This window comes from Pongo pygmaeus, chromosome 13 (assembly GCF_028885625.2).
Source record: "Pongo pygmaeus isolate AG05252 chromosome 13, NHGRI_mPonPyg2-v2.0_pri, whole genome shotgun sequence".
Lineage (NCBI taxonomy): Eukaryota > Metazoa > Chordata > Mammalia > Primates > Hominidae > Pongo > Pongo pygmaeus.
This window is the reverse complement of record NC_072386.2, coordinates 55,465,018-55,486,660: the sequence shown is the minus strand read 5'-3', so window position 1 is coordinate 55,486,660 and position 21,643 is coordinate 55,465,018. Positions and strand designations below refer to the sequence as shown.

Genomic DNA, 21,643 nt, shown 5'->3' with positions numbered 1-21,643 from the left:
AGACCTAAAGGTCTTGTTTTGTGTTGTATCTTGGCAACACTCCTTGCTATTGCTGACCTGTAGCAAAGGGTCAGTCCTTTGTGATAGGCCTTGAGGCGATCATATTTCCAGCTGTGTCAAGAAGAAACAGTGTGACACAGTCACAGGAACTCCTTGCTTGGGTCACAGAAACACCAAGACACCACCTAAGCATGAAATCTCACACAAAATATAAGCAAGCAGATATTTTATGACAGCTATGGGAAGTGACGATTTTGTAAGAAGCAAAATAAATGCAGATGAATTTTTTTTTAACATGTAAAATTCGGAGCCAAATGGCTTTGGATTTATAATTCCCAGGGATTTTGGTGCTTTCAGTAATGAGCAGGAGCATGGAGTTTGGAGGGGTTTAAATCCTTTAAGTATTTCTCTATAAAACCAATTCATGGTAGCTTTTCTGTCCTAAAAAAGTATTTCAGTTTACTTTCTCACTTTTTCCCCTAGGTTAGAGCAATGTTTTTGTTTTGTTTTGTTTTGTTTTTTTGTTTTTTTAAAAGCAGGGGCAGGGGAAGGGGAGAGATTGAGGAAGGGAACAAATATTTATGAAGTTCCCATCCTGTGTGGGCATCGTGGGAGAAACTTTGTCCACATAATCATAAAAATTATCAAAATTCTAAGTCGGGAATTATTATTATGATACCCATTTTAAACATAAAAGAAACTGAAACTCACTGTAAAACATGTTTAAAATCACAAGGCTAATGTGCAGCAGAGCTGAGATTAAAATGAGGTCTGTTTGAATATTAAATCTATACCTTTTCTCCATATCTGCATCCCAGTGTTCATTGCAGCTTTTTTCACAGTAGCCAAGAGATGGAACCAACCTAAGTGTCCATCAGTGGATGAATCGATAAAGAAAACATGTTCTATTTACACAACATAATACTACTCAGCCGTAAGATAAAAGGAAATTTTGTCATTTGTAACAACATGCACAAAATTCGAAGACATCATATTAAGTGAAATAAACCAGGCACAGAAAGACAAGGCACCATCTCACCTACGTGTGGAATCTAAAAAATTGAAACCCCTAAAAGCAAAGAGTAGAATGGTGGGCACTGGGGGCTGAGGGAAGGGTGAGTGGGGAGATATTGATCAAACGTTATAAAATTTTAGTTAGACAGGAGGAATATGTTCAAGAAATCTATTGAATAACATGGTGACTATTGTTAATAACAATTTATTGTATACTTGAAAATGGCTGAGAGTAGATGCTAAATGTTATCACCACATACAAAAAAGTATGTGAGACAATGCATATGTTAATTAGCTTAATTTACCCATTCCGCAATTTACACATATTTCAAAACATCATGTTATACATCATGAATGTGTATGATTTTAGCATACATATACATACATACTAAAAATTAATCATTATTACTAAAACAGGTATAAATAAGTGAAGAAAGAAAGAAAAAGAACTATGCTCTTTCCTTTTGGCCATGTTTCTTCTCATAAACGTCAAACACAGACCTTTGCTTTCTCTTATGCAGTAAGGCAGTGCTGTCACTAACAGGTAATACATTCCTTTTATTCATGTAAGCCATATAGGATAGTCCATAAAATAAAGCTGTGAGAATAAATGTCCTTATCTCTAGCTTATCAATTAAGATTCCTGCTGTGACACATTTCTCTCTTTTGCCAAGTATTCTAAAATCTTCCTTATTCATTGCTTCTCATCTCGCCCAAGTAAAATTGGCAAGCACTGTTATCCTCACTTAATAACACAAGTTACCCAGGGAATAGCCTGGATTAGAAGCTATGATGCCCAGAGCTTATGGATAAGTACTCCGAGTCTTCTATCTGGACTCAGTGAAGAATTCAGAGGTCTATTTGGTAGAAATTCAGTTAAGAGTCTGGCAGATTTGATTATTTCAGAGCCGTGATTTCCAGGACACACTACCTTTGCCTATTTTCTTCCTCTGATTGCTTCTTTTTAGATGGAATTTTCTTATTCCCCTAACCTTTTAGAATTGATACAACATACAGTTCTGGTCCCAGACTTCTCCCTGATTATTCTCTTTATTCATTTAGCCAAAAAGTATTTGAGCTTCTATTACATGTACATGTCAACTGCCTTTTGACTTACAGGCCTATTTCACCTCCTACTGTGGTTCTACCTCCTGTTAAACAACAAGCTCTTTCTTCAGTGTCCCTCAACCCTAAGGGTGATAGCAGCTTCTAGCTGGTACTAATCACTAGGCTACTCCCTACTCCTTGTAGGGCTTTCCAGCTTCTCCACCACCCTTTTAACCAAGTATCTGTATTAAATCTAAGCTGTTTGAAAGACCTAGGAGGCTATTTTCCTGGCTGGATCCTGATGGGCACAAACAGATAGTGTTCTTAGTTATAAGCTATAGAAACAAACTTTGGCATTTTGGCAGGAAAGAAATATAAAGATATTGGAGAGCTCAAAGAATCTCTAAGAGGATCAAAGAACCAGGCTGGGAGACCACAAGGGAAGGAGCAGTGCTCAAAAATCTCAAAGTAGAACTGTTCCAGCAAAGCCACCATTACTGCCATGCTCCATGTCTTCGGTTGCACCACATGTCACCAACACTGGATTCTGGAAGCTACCATTCAGATTGTTGTATCTTCCACCATCTGTCAACAGAATCAATTCTGAGCTTTCCTACCTCTTCATGACATTAGCTTCCAGTTTAGAGACTGGGGTGGGTATGCCTAATTGGCAAAGTATGGGTCATGTGCCTAACCCTGGCTGCAAGGACAGCTGGAGATGCAAGGGTATCTGACATTTTCAGTTCCTATCATGGGAGATGGGCTCTTCATAGGCAGTGACATTCCCTAAAAATAGTACAGGGATTTAGATGCTTAGGGGACATTTTATTTTGAACAGACCCTGAGACAAGGATTGAAGTATAAGTGGGGGAGGGGGGATCCCAGGAATCACTGGTAAGGAAGCGGGGGAAGTAAGACAAAAGAGAAAACAGTCAATGGACAGTAAATTATTGATCAGGTTTCCACTATGGGTGCCTAGAATTAAATACTACTGGGGAGATTCTGGGAGTCAGTGTAGAACACACACCTTGGAGCGGTCCCATCCAAGGGCCAGGGAGTTGGTGTACTTATCCACCACCTGTTATCTGACACTGTTGAAAGCATCTGGGAGGCAGGCTTCATTCCCCCACATTCCCAGCCTCTCTTCCTCTTGCATGAGCTGAATGGGCCTCAACATTCCGAGGAAACTTTCAGATAAATAAATGTAGGCACCGGCAGTTGAAAGTTGGGCAGGTGTGATCTGGAAAAGAAAATGGAGGTGGCAGGACACCCGCCACATCTGCTGCAGGAGATAAGATCCACAGGGACCTGGAACCTGGGAGCATCAAGGGTACATCAGTGAGCAAGAGAGCAGCATTCCTGGCCTCACTAAGCTGGTGGCCTCCTGGTTCAGACATGTGAAAAGGAAGTCCAAACAGTGGGCAAGAGCAACAGAACCAATACAGGGAGCTAGAGCTACACTTCTGGCCTCCAAGACCCAGGAGCATGGGGTCAGCATCCTAGTCATTTTTCAACCCCATTGCCCATAGTAGTATATATTCAATACATGTTTTCTGGCCCTACACTGAATTGTCAGGCACATTCCTGATGCATTATATTTATTGTCTCTGTTTCTTACTATTACCCAATAAGGAAGGTGTGCCCCTATTTTACAGTGGAGGAAGTTAAGGCACTCCTAATTCCTCCTAACTGCCTTACTACTAACATCCTTCATATCTCAGCTTTGATGTAATCTCCAGAAGGCCTGCCTGCACCATGTGCCCCCATCTCCAAGATGAGGTTATCTTTATCACAGAACTTATCCTCTGTTTTGTAATTGGCAACTCATTCTCATGAATTTTCATGAGCAGAGCTCTTTAAGAGTAGGAACTGTGTCTGTGTTGTTTAGCAATGTATACTCAGCATCTAGACTTATGCTGGCACATTTCATTTGCACCAATCATTTTTTTGAATGACTTGAATAAGTGACTAAGGCTCAGAGACATTAAGTAACGTGACCAGTCACAAAGCTAAGAGGTGACACAACTGAGGTTTGAACTATAGTCTGTCTGACCCCTAAATCTCTCCTACATTTTGCTGAGGGGTAAGCAACTTAATCCATTTACAATAACCAGAAAATTTAAGTTGGATTAAATGCTTGTATTTTAAGCTCAAAAGTAATGGGTAGGGAGTCTAAGAACTTCTCATAATCATCAGGTTGAGGAATTACCAAACAGAACTCTGGACCCAAAGCTAGAAGAAGGTTCCTAGAGGACAAGACTCCTTATCCAAACTTTGCCTGGGCTGGACAACATTTAAAACTCTCCCTTAATTTAACATTTTAAGATTCTAAGGTTTTTAACCTAATCTCTCAGTAAAAGGAAATTTTTTCCCTCTAGCACCAATAACTAATCGATCTCATCAACTTACTAAAATAACTTTAAAATATTAGAGATAATTTTAAGGCACCTGATATGGTTTTTTATGCTCCTTTAGACATTGCAGAAAATTCTTCTCAAACTCACACTTGTCAGACATACACAGAGCCACATTCAAAATAAAGAGGATGGGGGAGATACTGGTTTGGAAATCAAAGGAATTCTTTTTCTGCCTTATTTATCTAGACAATATTCTCACTCCCTCATTTTTGCCAAGTCAATGAGAGCTATCCATCCTCTAAGCATGCACTTTCCACAGACCCTCAATTCTAAAATGGCCAAGAAGCAACATCGATTCAATAACAGCCTTTTGGTACTGGGGGTGGGGATGGGAGGTGGAGGTAGGGAAATGAGAGATGAAACAGACAGGAAACACTCAATGAAATGTTCACTGAAATTACAATGCACACATCCTGATTTTGGAATGCTAACATGTAGCACTAAGAGAGCCTTAGAATTGAAAAAACATGCTAATTAAACAGAAAATTGTCAAATGATATTTATAAAGTGCCTACATATTTTGTCCAGATGATATTTCTAGACATAACTAAAAAATAGTGGGAACAACAAAAGGAAGTTTCACTTACACCTTATACAAAAATCAATTCAAGATGGATTAAAGACTTACATGTTAGACCTAAAACCATAAAAACCCTAGAAGAAAACCTAGGCAAAACCATTCAGGACACAGGCATGGGCAAGGACTTCATGTCTAAAACACCAAAAGCAATGGCAACAAAAGCCAAAATTGACAAATGGGATCTAATTAAACTAAAGAGCTTCTGCACAGCAAAGGAAACTACCATCAGAGTGAACAGGCAACCTACAAAATGGGAGAAAATTTTCGCAACCTACTCATCTGACAAAGGGCTAATATCCAGAATCTACAATGAACTCCAACAAATTTACAAGAAAAAAACAAACAACCCCATCAAAAAGTGGGCGAAGGACACGAACAGACACTTCTCAAAAGAAGACATTTATGCAGCCAAAAAACACATGAAAAAATGCTCACCATCACTGGCCATCAGAGAAATGCAAATCAAAACCACAATGAGATACCATCTCACACCAGTTAGAATGGCAATCATTAAAAAGTCAGGAAACAACAGGTGCTGGAGAGGATGTGGAGAAATAGGAACACTTTTACACTGTTGGTGGGACTGTAAACTAGTTCAACCCTTGTGGAAGTCAGTGTGGCGATTCCTCAGGGATCTAGAACTAGAAATTCCATTTGACCCAGCCATCCCATTACTGGGTATATACCCAAAGGACTATAAATCATGCTGCTATAAAGACACATGCACACGTATGTTTATTGCGGCATTATTCACAATAGCAAAGACTTGGAACCAACCCAAATGTCCAACAATGATAGACTGGATTAAGAAAATGTGGCACATATACACCATGGAATACTATGCAGCCATAAAAAATGATGAGTTCACGTCCTTTGTAGGGACATGGATGAAACTGGAAATCATCATTCTCAGTAAACTATCGCAAGAACAAAAAACCAAACACCGCATATTCTCACTCATAGGTGGGAATTGAACAATGAGAACACATGGACACAGGAAGGGGAACATCACACTTCGGGGACTGTTGTGGGGTGGGGGGAAGGGGGAGGGATAGCATTGGGAGATATACCTAATGCTAGATGACGAGTTGGTGGGTGCAGCGCACCAGCATGGCACATGTATACATATGTAACTTACCTGCACGTTGCGCACATGTACCATAGAGCCTAAAGTATAATAATAATAATAATAATAATAAAAAGAAAAAAAATAAAAAAAAATAACAAAAGGAAGTTTCACATAAATTACATGTTTTGAGGAGGTAAAATGCATTTTTAAAGTTCCTTGAAGAGTTTAAGGTATTCAGATTTGTTTCTGAAACTAGCAAATTGAAAAATTACCAAACCAATCAATACATATATACATATATAATAATGTGGGTGCTTGGATAATCAGTGTGAGCTTTCTTGGTAAAAGTTGAAGTAGGGTTTAATTTCTACTTTAGCTCTTTTTCTTCTGGAGAAAAAATATGTCTGTGCCCCATCAGCTTTCAAATGAAAATCCATACATGCAGCAAATCAAATTAACAGTTAATCAGTCATCGCTTTGACCTGATCACTGATTCAGAAACTCAGAAGTGAACACTGCGTTGTATTTCATCTGTTTTTTGCCACTTCACTAGTTTCTAGCCGAGTCCTGCCACAGCACTCACCAACAAGACTGAAATAACAGCCAATAGCAAAACACCCTTGTGAAAGGATCAGCATTTCATGAATCCCTCAAGGATCTCAATATACAATCCAAGATATCACAATGAGAATCAAGAGCAGGAGAAAAACATTTTGATTACCAAGTTAAAAGAACGTGTGAAAGAAAACACTAAGATCAAGAATACATATATGAAACTTACACGGTGTAGCAGAGGGATACAAAATGTATGGCACTGATACTCTGGTGCCCACTCTTATGCCCACAGCTAAACCTCAATCAACCCCAGAGCCAGATGCAGCCTCAGAATCTATCTTAACACATTTCTTCAAAAAGCCACTCCAGATAATTGGCCCTAGAATCAAGATAGAATTCTTTGCTCCTGCAACTGAAAACTGAATTATTTCAAACCGTGATGGCTCTCATATATATATTGGAGCCTGGCTACACTGAGCTACTTAGTCATCTTTGAATGTACTGTGAAACTTCAAGCCCTGTGCCTTTGTTTTTTCCGTGTCCTACCTGGAAATATCTTTTCTCTACTCCTCTACTGGTGGAAATCTTATTTATTTTTTGTAGCTCCATGCAACAATTTCCTCTTCTGTCAAGTGTGCCTCATTCATTGCCTCTAACCATAATGAATTGTTTGTAGTTGTTTATTTATTCCACGAGTTTCAGTGAGAGGTACTTGGGCAATCTAAAAGAAATATTATGACCAAATAATAATAATAATAATCACTATTATTATTATATATAACATATTTATATAAAAAATTCATTTCGGTCAAAACACAAAACTAAAGAGGAAAATGATAAAATTTACGAACTGGAATTCCTTTCCTTATTTTTAAAATAAAGCTGTGCTTCTACTATAAAGTGAGTCAATATATAAAAGCTTAGTGCTATCCTGCATCCCTATTGTAAAATGTAACAAGCAGACAAATTCAAACATAATATCACTTTGTACTGGGGTATAAAAATTTCTATCAATGCAGAATATCTTACACCACAAAAATTATGTCAACAGTTAGCAAATATGTCTAGTTCAGCTGTTCCCACACTGGACTGATAACTCAGAAGCGTTAAGATTCTATATTTGAAGAATATAGATTTCCTAAGTCTCATACTTAGCATATGAACAAGATCTTTAGGGTGTGGGGCTCAAGAATCCATACTTTTTTTTTTTTTTAATTTTTATTTTTTATTTTTTGAGACGGAGGCTTGCTCGTTGCCCAGGCTGGAGTTGCCCAGTGGCGCAATCTCGGCTCACTGCAAGCTCCGCGTCCCAGGTTCACGCCATTCTCCTGCCTCAGCCTCCCCAGTAGCTGGGACTACAGGCGCCCGCCACCACGCCCGACTAATTTTTTTTTTTGTATTTTTAGTAGAGACGGGGTTTCACCATGTTAGCCAGGATAGTCTGGATCTCCTGACCTCGTGATCCGCCCACCTCGGCCTCCCAAAATGCTGGGATTACAGGCCTGAGCCACCGCCCCCGGCAAGAATCCATACTTTATAAAAGCTCTCTTAGGTGAACTGGCGAACTGCTAGGTTGGCTATCTTAACTGATGATTTTTATAATAAATGTCTGAGCTGGGGACATTAGTAAACATTCCTTACAAGTATAACATAAATGAATATACACATTCAGGCACACAATATTTGGATTCCATTTATGTTGTTAATTTCAGGGAAGACATAGACTGTCAGTTCATTCATTTTGCTATTTTGGCATTGTAATTATGGGAGAAGGGCTGCTAAAGGTTTCCAGTCTGACAAATTTCTGAAGAATCAAAAACTGACTTATCTTAAGATAAATGTTTCATGTTTGTCTTCAATCTAAACAAGAAAACATTTGGGGGCAAAACTTTGTTAAAATTCAATTTAACTGATTTATCTAACCATGTATAAAAGCTGTTTTTCACATGTTAAGAGACAGTGTGAAAGTATGGTTTTTCATTTTGTTTTGTTTTACATGCTAATATTAAAAGAGCTTAATTTTTAAAATTTCTGTTACATGATGACCTTAACTTCTTAAGGAAAACAGGAAAAAAACCATGTGTATGTCCAAAGAAATAAAAATTTACAATAATAGTGTTCTTAAAAAGTAGAATCCCCAAAGACGTAATTTACAGCTCATTTGGGGCTAACAATTCACACCATAAAATAAAAGGAAATTCTAATCTAGTGGACTCCATTAACGAAGTTTTCTGACAATCCTCTAAGCACTACTCTATGGTTAATCAATAAATACAGGGTGATTAGTCTCCTGTTAATGGTCTAGCACACATGCCCTAGTTGGAACCAAAGACATCAGGGATACAGATGAATGAGTTGACTCCAATTCTAATAAATAAATAATATGAGAAATTAATCCGACTTTCAGACAACACAGTAAGTTCCACAGTAAAAAGCATAGCTGGTACACAGAAAGGACACTAATGTGCATTGAAGAGAACAACTTAAAATTCCATTGCAAACATTCATTTTCATGAATTTCCTTTCTGTGCTTTATCTTTGTTTGCATTTGAGGAGTAAGCTTAGAAACAAAAACAAATAATAGAAACCTACCAGCTTCCTGGGTCAGACCAAGCAAAGGCAGACTTTCACTATGCCTGGAAAGTGTCAATTTGCCTTTTAGGTTAAAATAAATTTGACAGTGCACTGGGAAATTAATTTTAAAATCATAGCTGTGCTACGCATGGGAAAGATAATACTCTATTACTAAAATTATTTGGCTTACTATGTAAGCTTATTATGTAAGCTCTCATAATGTACAAATGTGGTTTTGAAGTAGACTTGCAATTCTCACATTCAGCTGTGGCAACTAAGAGAATCTGGATAATTTTTTATATTTGCACTGCAAAATTGTGGCACAGATAACACTGGAAAGGAGGACTTATTTTGGCTATTTGCATTTTCCAAAAATGGTCACATTAATATTTCTGATTCCACATGCTCTTCCAGAACTTGCTACTTGTTCATCAAGAAGTAGAATCTACTTTTTCTCTCCTTGGATCTGGGTGATGCATTGTGACTACCTTTACTGAGAGAATGTGGAGGAAATGATGCTGTGTGACTTCCAAGAATAGATCATAAAAGTTGTCTAACCCAAGCATGGTGGCATGCACTTGTTGTCCCAGCTACTGGGAAGGCTAAGGCAGAAGGATCACTTGAGCTCAGGAATTCGAGGCTGGCCTGAGCAACATAGGAAGAAATCATCTCTAAATAAATAAGTAGGCAGGGTGTGGTGGCTCATGCCTGTAATCCTAGCACTTTCGTAGGCTAAGGAGGGTGGATTGCCTAAGTTCAGGAGTTTGAGACCAGCCTGGGCAACACGGTGAAACCCTGTCTCTACTAAAATACAAAAAATTAGCTGGGTGTGGCAGCATGCACCTGTAGTCCCAGCTACTCTGGTGGCTAAGGTAGGAGAATTTGCTTGCAGGCGGAGGTTGCTGTAAGCTGAGACTGTGCCACTGCACTCCAGCCTTGGTGACAGAGCGAGACTCCGTCTCAAAAAAAAGAAATAAAAATAAAATAGAAAGTTGATACAGCTTCCACTGGGCTCTCTTGGGACACTTGCCTTTGGAACTTAGCCACCATATTATGATGCAGAAAAACAGCCACATGGAAGGGCCACATGTAGATGTTCTATATAGCCACAACCACATGGTGGTCCCAGCCAACAGCCTGTACCAACCACCAGACACATGAACGAGTGCCCCTGAAGATGACTTCACCTTTTAGCCTTCTGATCACTTCATCTGATGTCATATGGAGCAGAGACAAAATGTGCCCCTAGGCAAATCGCAAACCTGTGAGCAAAATAAATATTGTTGTTTTAAATTACTGTATTGGGTGGTTTGTTGCATAGCAACTGAAATACATATCAAGTGTCTTGATTTTGTTTTATCTTCTCTACCATTTAAGTAACTTTTTACCAGGAAAACAATTCAACAATCATTTCACAGTGATTCTATCTGCAGTAATTCATATATGGCAGTACCTGACTCTCAGAGCTGCCTTGCATCCACTGTGTGTTTGGTCACTGCTTGACCAGCATCATGTGAGAGCTATGTTTGTTCAACTTATGCAATGTAAATTCATTTTCCAAAGAATTATAAAAAGAATGCATACTCATGAAAATTCAAATTTTACAGATTTTTAGTTAAAAAAAGCCCTGTTTGTTGCCTAACCCCCCCCCCTCAATTCTACATCTTTCAGAGGTAATTTCATCAAATCTAGTATGTATCCTTTCTAAGCCTTTTCTACTTATCTACACCTTTGCACACACACAAACACAAAACGTACACAAACAGACTTACACCTTAAGAATATACCTTAGACATTTTCCCCTAAATATTAAGAGTTTCTTTTTGATACATTGATAAAGCAAGCCTATTGATAATAAAAATTAAGTAATTGTAATCCAGATATTAAGAGAAGAAGCAGCAGCAGGAGGAGGAGGACGAGGAGGAGGAGGAGGAGAGGAGGAGGCGGTGGCAGTGGGAGAGGAGGAGGAAGAGACCATTTTCTGAGTTCTTACTATGGGCCAGACACTATGCTAACCAGTTTGTGTGCACTACTCTAGTTAATATACTGCCTATTAAGTGAATACAAATCTTTAAAGAAAAATAGTTCAGAAAATAAATTCAGTACTCCTCAAATCTTATTGAGTTGCCTAGATGCATTACTATTCCCTTATACAAATGAAAAAGAATCCCAGAAAAGAAAATTTAAGCCATGCAATATGTGCTTGGAAGATGTCTGCTGCCCAAAGAGTAGGGTTAATGACATGGGATTCTTCAATTTTCTTTTACATAAAAATTACTCCAAAATGTAGACTCTAGGCCAGACCTCTGCTCTGAATTCTAGGCCTATATATCTAACCTATTTGACACATCCACTTAGATGTCTCAAAGATTATCCAAACTCATTATGCCCAAAACTTCTGATTTCCCCCTGCTGCATGTGCACACGTGCATACACACACGCAATGGTGTTCTTGTACTTTCTCTCTGGCATTACTACCCAGCCAGTTGTGCAAACTCAGGACTTGGCAACATATTATTGGACATTAACCCTTATTAACTCATCTTAATTTAGAGTCATAAATATCTCTGAAATTTTTCCCTTTCTCTCCATTTTTATTGCCAACACCCTAGGCCAATTTACGAGCATCTCTTACATAGACTACTGTAATAGACTATTTATCGCCTCCCAGCTTTCCACCCAGGTCAACTCCAATCTTTTCTCTGTGTTGTAGCTAGAGTGATATTTTCAAAACAAAATTTTATCATTTTAATCCCAGGCTTAAAACTCTTCAATAGATAACCTCTGCTTTTGGGATAAAGATCCACATTTTTCTCATAGCTTATAAGCCAAGAATGGTTCATGCCTACCACTTCAAACTCAGCACATGCTCCTTTTCCTCTCACTGTTCAGCCACAAAGCCTTCTTTTATTTTCTTCAAATACACCAAGTTTTCTCCCACCACAGAGCCTTTGCATGAGCTATAACTTCTATCTGAAATGCCCCTCCTTTCCACGAGTAATCTTTTGCGCCTTCAGCTCTCAACTTAAATATCAGTTTTCCAGTGAATACTTCCAATAATTTCACAAACTAGTTTATATTCATTTATTAAAGTCTATCATAATGCCACATTTCCCTTCTTCACAGCCCTGTCATAGTTTGAAGTTGCACTTTTACTAAAGTAATATTTTAAATGTATGTCTTACCAATTTGACTGTAAGCTATTGGACAGCAAGGACCAGAAGTGTGCTGAAGCCAGCTCATGCTGGCTCACATTTGCTTAATGCATCCATATCTTCTTACACTGTAGAACATTGATAGCTTGAAATTGGCTGTAGTGGGAGTATTTACGTATTTACACCACAGAAATGGACAAATACCAGAAGTCAGAGTTTTTGTTTTTGTAAAGCCAGGTGTTAAACATTTACCAGCAAGAACCATGCTTGCCTTTGCTTATTAACGTGTCTCCAGCACCTAGGACAGTGTCCAGCACATGAAAGCCTCTCAATAAATACCCATTAAATAAATGAATGAATGCTCTAATTATAAGTTCAGCCAGCATTCCAGTGGATGCCCTCTTGCGATGAATGTGACCTCTTGGTTTTATGAATGAGAATACTTCCAAAATGCAACTCCTATTTGTTGTTTGTTTTCAGACATTTCTTTATTTGAATAACTACCCTCTGTCTGAGTCTCCAGAGTCAATGACATAGTTGAAACATGCAATTCACTGAGAGCACAGTTCCCCAGTGGTCAGTTGATCATGCTATAATACATTTAAACCTTATAACCAAAAAGGATCATCCTTTCTCCCTCACCCTTCCCTTTTTCCAGGATTCCTGGAATAACTGAGTCAATAAATGGAATAATTGAGTCAAGAAAATAAAAGAATATATCAGGAAGTGTAAATGTACTATAAGTATATGTGTGTACGCATGTGCACATGAGCACACATGGGCATATGTCAATCTTTTTGGAAGAATCTACATATAAAATGAATAATATATTATTTAAACAAAAACGGTGGGAGGGTTGGTGGGAGATAGAGGACAAAGTATGTAAAATGAAACATAAAAAGGATAGCCATCCAGGGTTTGTCATCTATGAAGGAAGAAAATCATACCTGCAAGATGGTTGCCTCCAAAATTAACCAACTACCCAGACAAATATAAGCAACTCATGCACTTAGGCCTAAAAGAGCCAACACAGTGTGGCAATGATCAGATAGAGGACCAAGACAGTCTGAAGAGTAAAACTGTGGACATTATTTCACCCTTAAAACCTGCTCCAGGCTTCAGGTCACTGACAATAATCATGATTTATAGAATGATAGATGTCCACATGGCACTTACCCAAATTCCATCTCTGTGTAAAATATAGATGTTTTCCAAAGCAGACTTATCTTTTCAATTAACATTTTGTGGGCTCCAAGAAATTCTACTGGATAAGGCTGAATATCAAGGAGATGAAGGATAGCAGTATTGGTACTGGTTGATTCTCCAATCGTTCTTTAAGACTGGTGATTTCCAATGCTGGGCTAACAAATGAGTATTTGGTTGAATTCTTTTTTCTTTCTTTTCCTTTTTTGTGAAATCCCAGGAAATGTTAGAAATCTCTGTTCTGTTTATGTGAAAAAACTCATTAGTGTATTATAAATAATGATGTGGCTTTTGCAAAAAATATACATCACTGCTGGAAAGTAGATACTCCATGATTCCTTGCTTCTGAGACATATCAATAATTTCTACCACAGAAAATGCAGCTTTCATTCTGGTGGCATTTCCAGAAGCAAAGGCACTAGAAAAATGCAAGGAAGTCAAGAGAAGCCTTGTATTCTTCCTGCAGAAGTCAAAGAGAATGAATTAAGAAAATGTCTAAGAAAATTTCTAGCATTCCAAATCCTTTTCAGGTCAGCAAAATAAATTATCTAGACATCTTGAATAAAAGAGTAGAAAAAAATCAAAGCACAGCACATTACAAAGTCCAAGGGTGAGTCAATATTAGAGAAACCTATTAGTATAATTCACTAAACTATAAGGCAAAAGAGAAAAACACCTTTTTCCTCCCACCCCTCTTCCCTTTCTGAACAACTCAGCCCAAAAGACATTAGCTAGCTCCAAGGAGGAGTTGGTGGGGAAAGGGGGCATGTTGGAACATGAGTGGTGTGAGAAGGGCATGCACAGGGTATAGGACATTGGTGGTGGATAGAAAATTGGTTTTGTATAAGGCTTTGATCACATAAGTACCTATCTAAAGGAAAATGGAAGTTAAGTTTCTTACTCTCAGAGAAGAGTTACAAATAAGGGAAAGGGAGAAAACTAATATAGACACATAGAATTGTATTAGAGTAAAAGTACCAACATTAAGGCATCTTAAAATATATTGAAGAATGGATAGACAAATAATAGGTGTTTAGATATGTAATATAGAAAATCACCTACACATGAGTGTGTACACATAAACCTATATCTATTCTTTAGCTCAGTCCAGTAGGAGGGGCCTGGAAGCAATGACACCTAAAGAACAGTGAGCGTAACTTAGACATTAAATTGTCATTTCTAAATATCATCTCTATTGAAAAGACCAGGGCTGTTTGGAAAAAATAGATGATTCTAGGGCCGGGGTAGGCAGAGTACAAGATAAACCTAGAGGATCATCTTCTTTTAGCAGAAAATAAGGAAGTGCTAAAAGAATGAAGGGGACATACCACAAGGACACAGAAACCAGTTTGAAGGTGCTCCCACTGGCCAAATCTAGGATAATTTGAACACTAAAATAGATAATTTCAATAATGGATCATAACTTGACAAATCAAATAAGAAAGTATGAATTCATATCAATATAAATGAACAAATGTTTGAAGAAAAGTGGGACATTTATACAATCTCAGAGTAACTTTCTACAAAACAAAATGATTTCAAAGGGGAAAAATTAACTTTATGGGACAGAAACCTGACAGATAACATCTTAAGCAAGCAAATTGAACATCACCAGTAATGGGATAAACCTAAATCATAAACTATTTGGTAAGATACAATGAGAAGAACACTGTATCCATCCTGTGATATTTGGGCCAAAATGCAGAACTTGAATCTAATAATGAGGAAACATTAGACAAACAGAAATTGAAGATCCATTTATACAACAATGGGCATGTAATTTTTAAAAGTGTCAAGGCCAATAAAGTTAAGAAAAGGGTGAACAATTGCTTCATGTTGAAGGAGACAGATATGACAACTAAATGCAATATACAATTCTTATTTTTGAATAACAGATTTATTGAAATAAAACTTATATCGCAGAAAAGTCACCCTTTCGAAGTATACAGTTTAAAATTTATTGGTATATTCGCAGAGATATGCAGGAATCCACACCATCTAATTTTAGAATATTCTCATCCCTCCAAAAAGAATTCCCATACCCAATGGCCGTCACTCTCTAGTTCCTCTCCCAACACCCCCTAATCTCTAGGCAACACTAATCTACTTCTAGTCCCTATGAAATCTTAAAACATACTGTCAAACTGTTCAGAAAAAAACAGGTTTTCTTTGTACTGTACTCACAACTTTCCTCTAAGTCTAAAATTGTTGAGAGACAGAAAGAGATAGAGAAACACCGCATTCACATAAACAGATGCTGAAAGATTTTTTAAAATAAAATTCAGCATCTACTGTTGATTTTTTAAATTGTGAAAATGTCAGAATAAATGGATATTTCTTTAACAAATATGTATTTACTTTGATAACTAAACCAAAAAGCCAGTATCATGCTTAATAATAAAACACTAAGCTATTCCTATTAAACTTAGGAACAAATAAAGATGCCCATTATAACCACTATTATTTAGCATTGTTCTGGAATTGCTAACTAATGCAACAAGACAAGAAGAAAGGATGGGCTGGGTGCGGTGGCTCAAGCCTGTAATCTCAGCACTTTGGGAGGCCGAGGCGGGTGAATCACGAGGTCAGGAGATCGAGACCATCCTGGCTAACACAGTGAAACCCTGTCTCTACTAAAAATACAAAAAAAAAATTAGCTGGGCGTGGTGGTGGGTGCCTGTAGCCCCAGCTACTCGGGAGGCTGAGGCAGGAGAATGGCACGAACCTGGGAGGCAGAGCTTTCAGCGAGCTGAGATCGTACCACTGCACTCCAGCCTGGGCAACAGAGTAAGACTCCACCTCAAAAAAAAAAAAAAAAAAAGATGGGATTCAAATATTAGATTTAAAAACTGTTTACATGAATATGAATGTTTAGCAAGCTCACCGTTGGGTAATACATATTAGGTTGGTGCAAAAGTAATTGTGTTTTTGTCATTGTGGCAGAAACCAAATTACTTCTGTGTTTTTGCCATTATGGCAGAAAGCGCAAGTACTTTTGTACCAACTTATTACACAAAAATATATAACTTTCCAAAAATCAAGAATAATCTAATAGTGGAATCACAAAATCAAAGCAATTAAACTCATGGGGATGGAGAATAGAAGGATGGTTAACCAGAGACTGGGAAGGGTAGTGAGGGAGCTGGGGGAAGGTGGGCATGGTTAATGGGTACAAGAAAAAGTAGTTAGAAAGAATGAATAAAACCTAGTATTTGATAGCACAACAGGTGGACTGTAGTCAATAATAATTTAACTGTATGTTTTAAAATAACTTAAAGAGTATAACTGGATTGTTTGTAACACAAAGAAAGGATAAATGCTTGAGGGGATGGATACTCAAGCCTCCATGATGTGATTTTGACACATTGCATGCTTGTACCAAAATATCTCATGTATCTCATAAATATATACATCTACTATGTACTCACAAAAATTAAAAATAAAACAATGTTTAAAAAAGAATAATCCGATAGGAGACACAATCCAGAACACATTCCAGTCATAATGAAATAAAAAACTAAAAAGAAAATCATGCATTGGGAAAATTACTTGGGATTAATAGCCTTTGAACTTAAATAACTATTATAAATGATTAAGAAAAATAAATATGTTCTGATAGAAAAGTTTATTCCCCCAAAGAAGAAATTTAAATGGCAATAGACAAGTTTTAAAATGTTCAGTCTTACTAGTTATTAAAATGCAAAATAAAACGATGGAACTCCATTTGTTTTTGTTCATCAAAGTGTCAAAGTTGTCTTTTAATGAAGGTGGGTACAGATTGGTACTGTTAAATTACTGTTAGTGATAATGCATTCTATTATTAAAACTTTCCTAAAGGACAATATGACTGATTATACTAATAAGCTCAAAAACCTTAATTATCCTGTCTTTTAACACAGTAATTTCACTTACAGGAATCTACCATTTTCAAAAATGTATATAAAATTTAGGTACCTGGTGTTTACAAACACATTGATTAATAACAAAAAGCAATCAGAGACAACATGAATGTCCAATAATAAGTAACTGGTTGAATAAATTGCAAAATTTTCATTGTGATTAAATATCATCTAGCTAATAAAAATGATGTTGTTTGAAACATGTTCACAAAAGATTGTTCAAAGCCCTTATAAAATTTAATCAAGAATCAATGCAATCAATCATCCCTATGCCTAGAAAAAAATTGATTTTTATATTTCAACACATTAAGAATGGTAATTTTGCTTGCTCATAATTTCTACATTTCTAAATATTTCATAATCAAAAAAAATCACAGCTTCTTTTAAAAAAAACCATCTCCACAATGCTAGATGAGTCTATGGCAACCAGTGAGAAAAAAACTGGGCTTTTTCTTATCAACCAATTTCATTCTGAATCTGAGGTTTAATGTGGCTGCCAAACAACCAAGATGCTTGAGGATTCTCTGGCAGAAGTAGGGAATCAACAGCTAGATAAGTAACAAGCCCATTTTATTCTTTCATGTTTGGAGAAAGCTTGGAACATTGTGCTCAATTAGAAAAGGGGCACTTAAGGGACATGATTCCTGGGAAATGCCAGGGAGTTCTGTGATTAACAGCTAAATTGATGAGTAGATTTAATCCACTGAAAAGAAGGGTTAAGGGGAATATAAAAAATTTTCTTCAAATTTCCAAATGACCATCAAGAGAAAGAGGTATTAGACTTATTCTTAGCAGTTCTAAAAATAGAACAAGAACCAATGTACAGAAATTGCCCAGATAGCTTCTAGGGACAAGACAAACTGTTCCTACAATAAGACTCACTCCACAAAGGCAGAGGAGGTGAAACACAACAGAGGTCTTCCAGCAGGGGCTTCTAATGACTCATTAGGGCTGTTGCAATGTAGATTCCAGCCTTGGTAAGAGACTGTAGTAGACACGAGGTCTCTAAGACCTGGCAACTCAAAGTGCAGTCCATGACTGGCAGCACTGACATCACCTGGGAACTTCATAGAAATGCAGATTGTTGCCCCATCCTTACATCTAATTCATAAGAATCTACATTTCTAAAGAACATGACTTATATGTACATTAAAGGGTGAAAAGCAGATGTGGAAGAGGTCTTCTAACGGTAGCCTCTCCATCCACTTGGATTCTTGGGTTCTCCTGTTGCTACCCTTTTTTACCTAATCTTGTATGACCTACCAAATCCCCACTGAATACATAATTCCTTAAAGGCAGAAGACCTGTGGGTGGTTTGGAATAGAATAATGAGATTCCAAACTAATGTAATCTGATGAATGACTACATTGCTTATTAGTGAGAATTTGGGAGGAGAGGGATTCCACTGAAATCCATTGACAGGTAAATGGATGTGAATGCAGCCACGTACAGTCTCCTTGGGCCCAATGATTCAGATCGTGTGAAGGGCTCTCACTTTCCTATGATTCTCATTCATCATTCTTACTGGCAGCAATTGTAGGCTGCCCATCTACTCTTTAGGATTATCTGCAAAGGAAAAATGACATTTTGCCTGCCACCCAGCAAGTGTGCATACATCAGTCCTATCCTCTAAGAAAGTCTATCCTCGTGGACGTAAACCTCCAACTTTCGGCAGCTGATAGTCCAAAACGTCAAAGAAATAAATAGTGGAAAAATAACCAGACCTCATGTATAAGTCAAGGACCAGAGCATTTAATGGCAGCTGGATGTTAAAGAATTGCAAGACCAGGCTTCACTTCTCTTGCAGCTTCATCTTCTGCCAGTCCCTAACTCATAATGCTTTATGAAGAACCAAATGCTTCCAGTGCCTAGAAATGCCATGTCTTTCATGCCTTTCCTGTTACCTTCATCTGGAGGGCCCTTTAGACCTGGCTCTGCCTGGACAACTTCTGCTCATCCTTTAACACTCAGCATAGGCTTCACCTGCTCTCCTGGGCAGGAGGACAGGCTGCATGACCTGCTGGTCCTCTGAGTTCCCCCTGTACCCTGTTTTAACCTCCATCGTGTCACATAAGACCAGTTTTGTTCAATAGAAATAGAACAGGAGCCACTGGGTGCAGTAATCCTGGCACTTTGGGAGGCCGAGGTGGGCAGATCATTTGAGGTTAGGAGTTTGAGATCAGCCTGAACAACATGGTGAAACCCTATCTCTACCATAAATACAAAAAAATTATGCAGGCATGATGATGTGTGCCTGTAGTCCCAACTACTCAGGAGGCTAACTAAGGCAGGAGAATCACGTGAACCTGGGAAGCAGAGGTTGCAATGAGCCAAGATCGCGCCACAGCACTCTAGCCTGAGCGACAGAGTGAAACTCCGTCTCAAAATAAAAAAGGAAGCATATATAACAGGAGCCATATAAATGTAAAATGTCCAGTAGCCACATTTTTAAAAAAACAAAAGAAACAGGTGAAATTAATTTTAATTGTATATTTTATTTAACTCGATATCTAACTGATCTAATTAACATTTTGACAGGTAATCGACACCATGTTAAAACGATTAATTAGCTATTTTACATTATTTTATCTTAATAACTTGTTAAAATCCAATGTATGTTTACGCAAAGAGCACATCTCAATTCAGACTAATCACATTCTCAGTGCTCAGTAGCCACATGTGGCTGCTGGTGACTATGTTGGACAGTACAGCCTTATACTGAAATAATCAGTTTCTGGGTTTGCCTTCCCTTCTAGAAAGTATGCTGCTTAAGGGCTAGTCAATGTTATATGCGTGATATCATCAGTATATCTTCAGTGCCTTACATATATGGAGCGCTCATGAAATGCTTGCTGAACTGAACTGACCTGAAGGTACTTTGAGAGAAGGTAGAATTTTAGCAGCTGCTCAAATGAAGAGCAGCTTACGCATATTTACAATAATTATGATGACAGAAATGACAGATAATATTTTTTCTTGATGTTCTATGTTTTTTAAATATATTATCTCATTTAGCCCTCACGATGACCCTGTATACCATATACCATTATTATATCCATTTTATAAAAGACGACACATTCCCCAAAATTATACAGCTACTAAGTGGAAGAGCCACAGCTTATTGAAATAGGGAAAAACAAAGTAAATAACATTAATTACATGTATACTCACTCACCACAATAAACAAAAAGTTGAAAATAAGCTACTCCACATAAATTAAAAGCCCTCTCCAATATGGAAGCCTTCTCTTAAATTTCATTGACCAACTCCTGCAGCATCTTTTCCAGAGCTTGGTGATCTGCTGAGTTTTCCCTTATGCAGGACCTACTTCTTTACAGATGTCTGAGCCAGACATTTCTGGCTTGATATTTAATATCTTTCATACTCTCCTACATTTGCATTCTGCCTGTCTGGTCAAAATGGCAGAACTTTTCACAAACCACTCCAATGACTAAAGTCACCTTTCTCAAGTCCTCATCTTCTCCCAAAATAGTGAGAAACAGCAGTGCATAAACTGCTTTCCTCTTCCTGCCGCCTGAAGGACCCTGCAGTCTCCCTCACATGGCCTGTGGGGGAGGTAAGCAATAATTGTTGACATGTGCTTTTGTTTAAGGGAACTGGGCTGAACTGTGCCTAAGAAAAACGATGCAGATCTTAATTTTTTTTTTTTTTTTTTTTTTTGGTGTACAAAAATCCCATTATCTCTAAACCACAGGAACCAGAGCCACATCTGGCAAGGCAAATAAAGCTGGAGATGTAAGGAAAGAATAGATTAGGAGAAGCCTTGAAAACAGGCAGCTGAGTTTAGATTTGATGTGGTGGGAAATAAAAATCCCTTCAGGGTTTCTGAGCATGGGAGTGATGTGATGAAAACAGTGATTAAAGAAGATGAAATACAAGCAGGACAAATTGAAGGGAGGGACTAGAGTCTGAGAGGAAGCAGTGATCTAGGCTCAGGGGAAGTGGAGAAGGCAAGGGTATTTATTAGAAAAGAGGTCCACAATCCTATACAAATTAATTAACATATGCCCACCCCTAATTCACTTTACTACCAAGTTACTACCCCATCTTTTGGCGGGTTTTTTTTTTTTAAATGCTTTTCCTATATTGGGAAGGCAAAAATAAACCCA

The 21,643-nt window shown here is 37.8% G+C and overlaps 1 long non-coding RNA gene across 2 annotated transcripts in view; it reads right to left on the bottom strand.

The window, feature by feature from the left end:
* Positions 1 to 21,643, bottom strand: part of LOC129043443 (uncharacterized) — an 86,107-nt gene that overhangs the window by 48,517 nt on the left and 15,947 nt on the right. Inside the window, exons 5-9 of one of the 2 annotated variants that reach the window (XR_008504467.2) lie at positions 13,588 to 13,855; positions 10,444 to 10,518; positions 7,229 to 7,403; positions 3,089 to 3,301; positions 1,205 to 2,646 (exon numbers count right to left, since the gene is read on the bottom strand). This is a non-coding gene — a long non-coding RNA (uncharacterized LOC129043443). Of the gene's footprint in view, positions 1 to 1,204; positions 2,647 to 3,088; positions 3,302 to 7,228; positions 7,404 to 10,443; positions 10,519 to 13,587; positions 13,856 to 21,643 lie in introns of those variants that run through there. The other variant, XR_010123306.1, reaches the window with a different exon arrangement.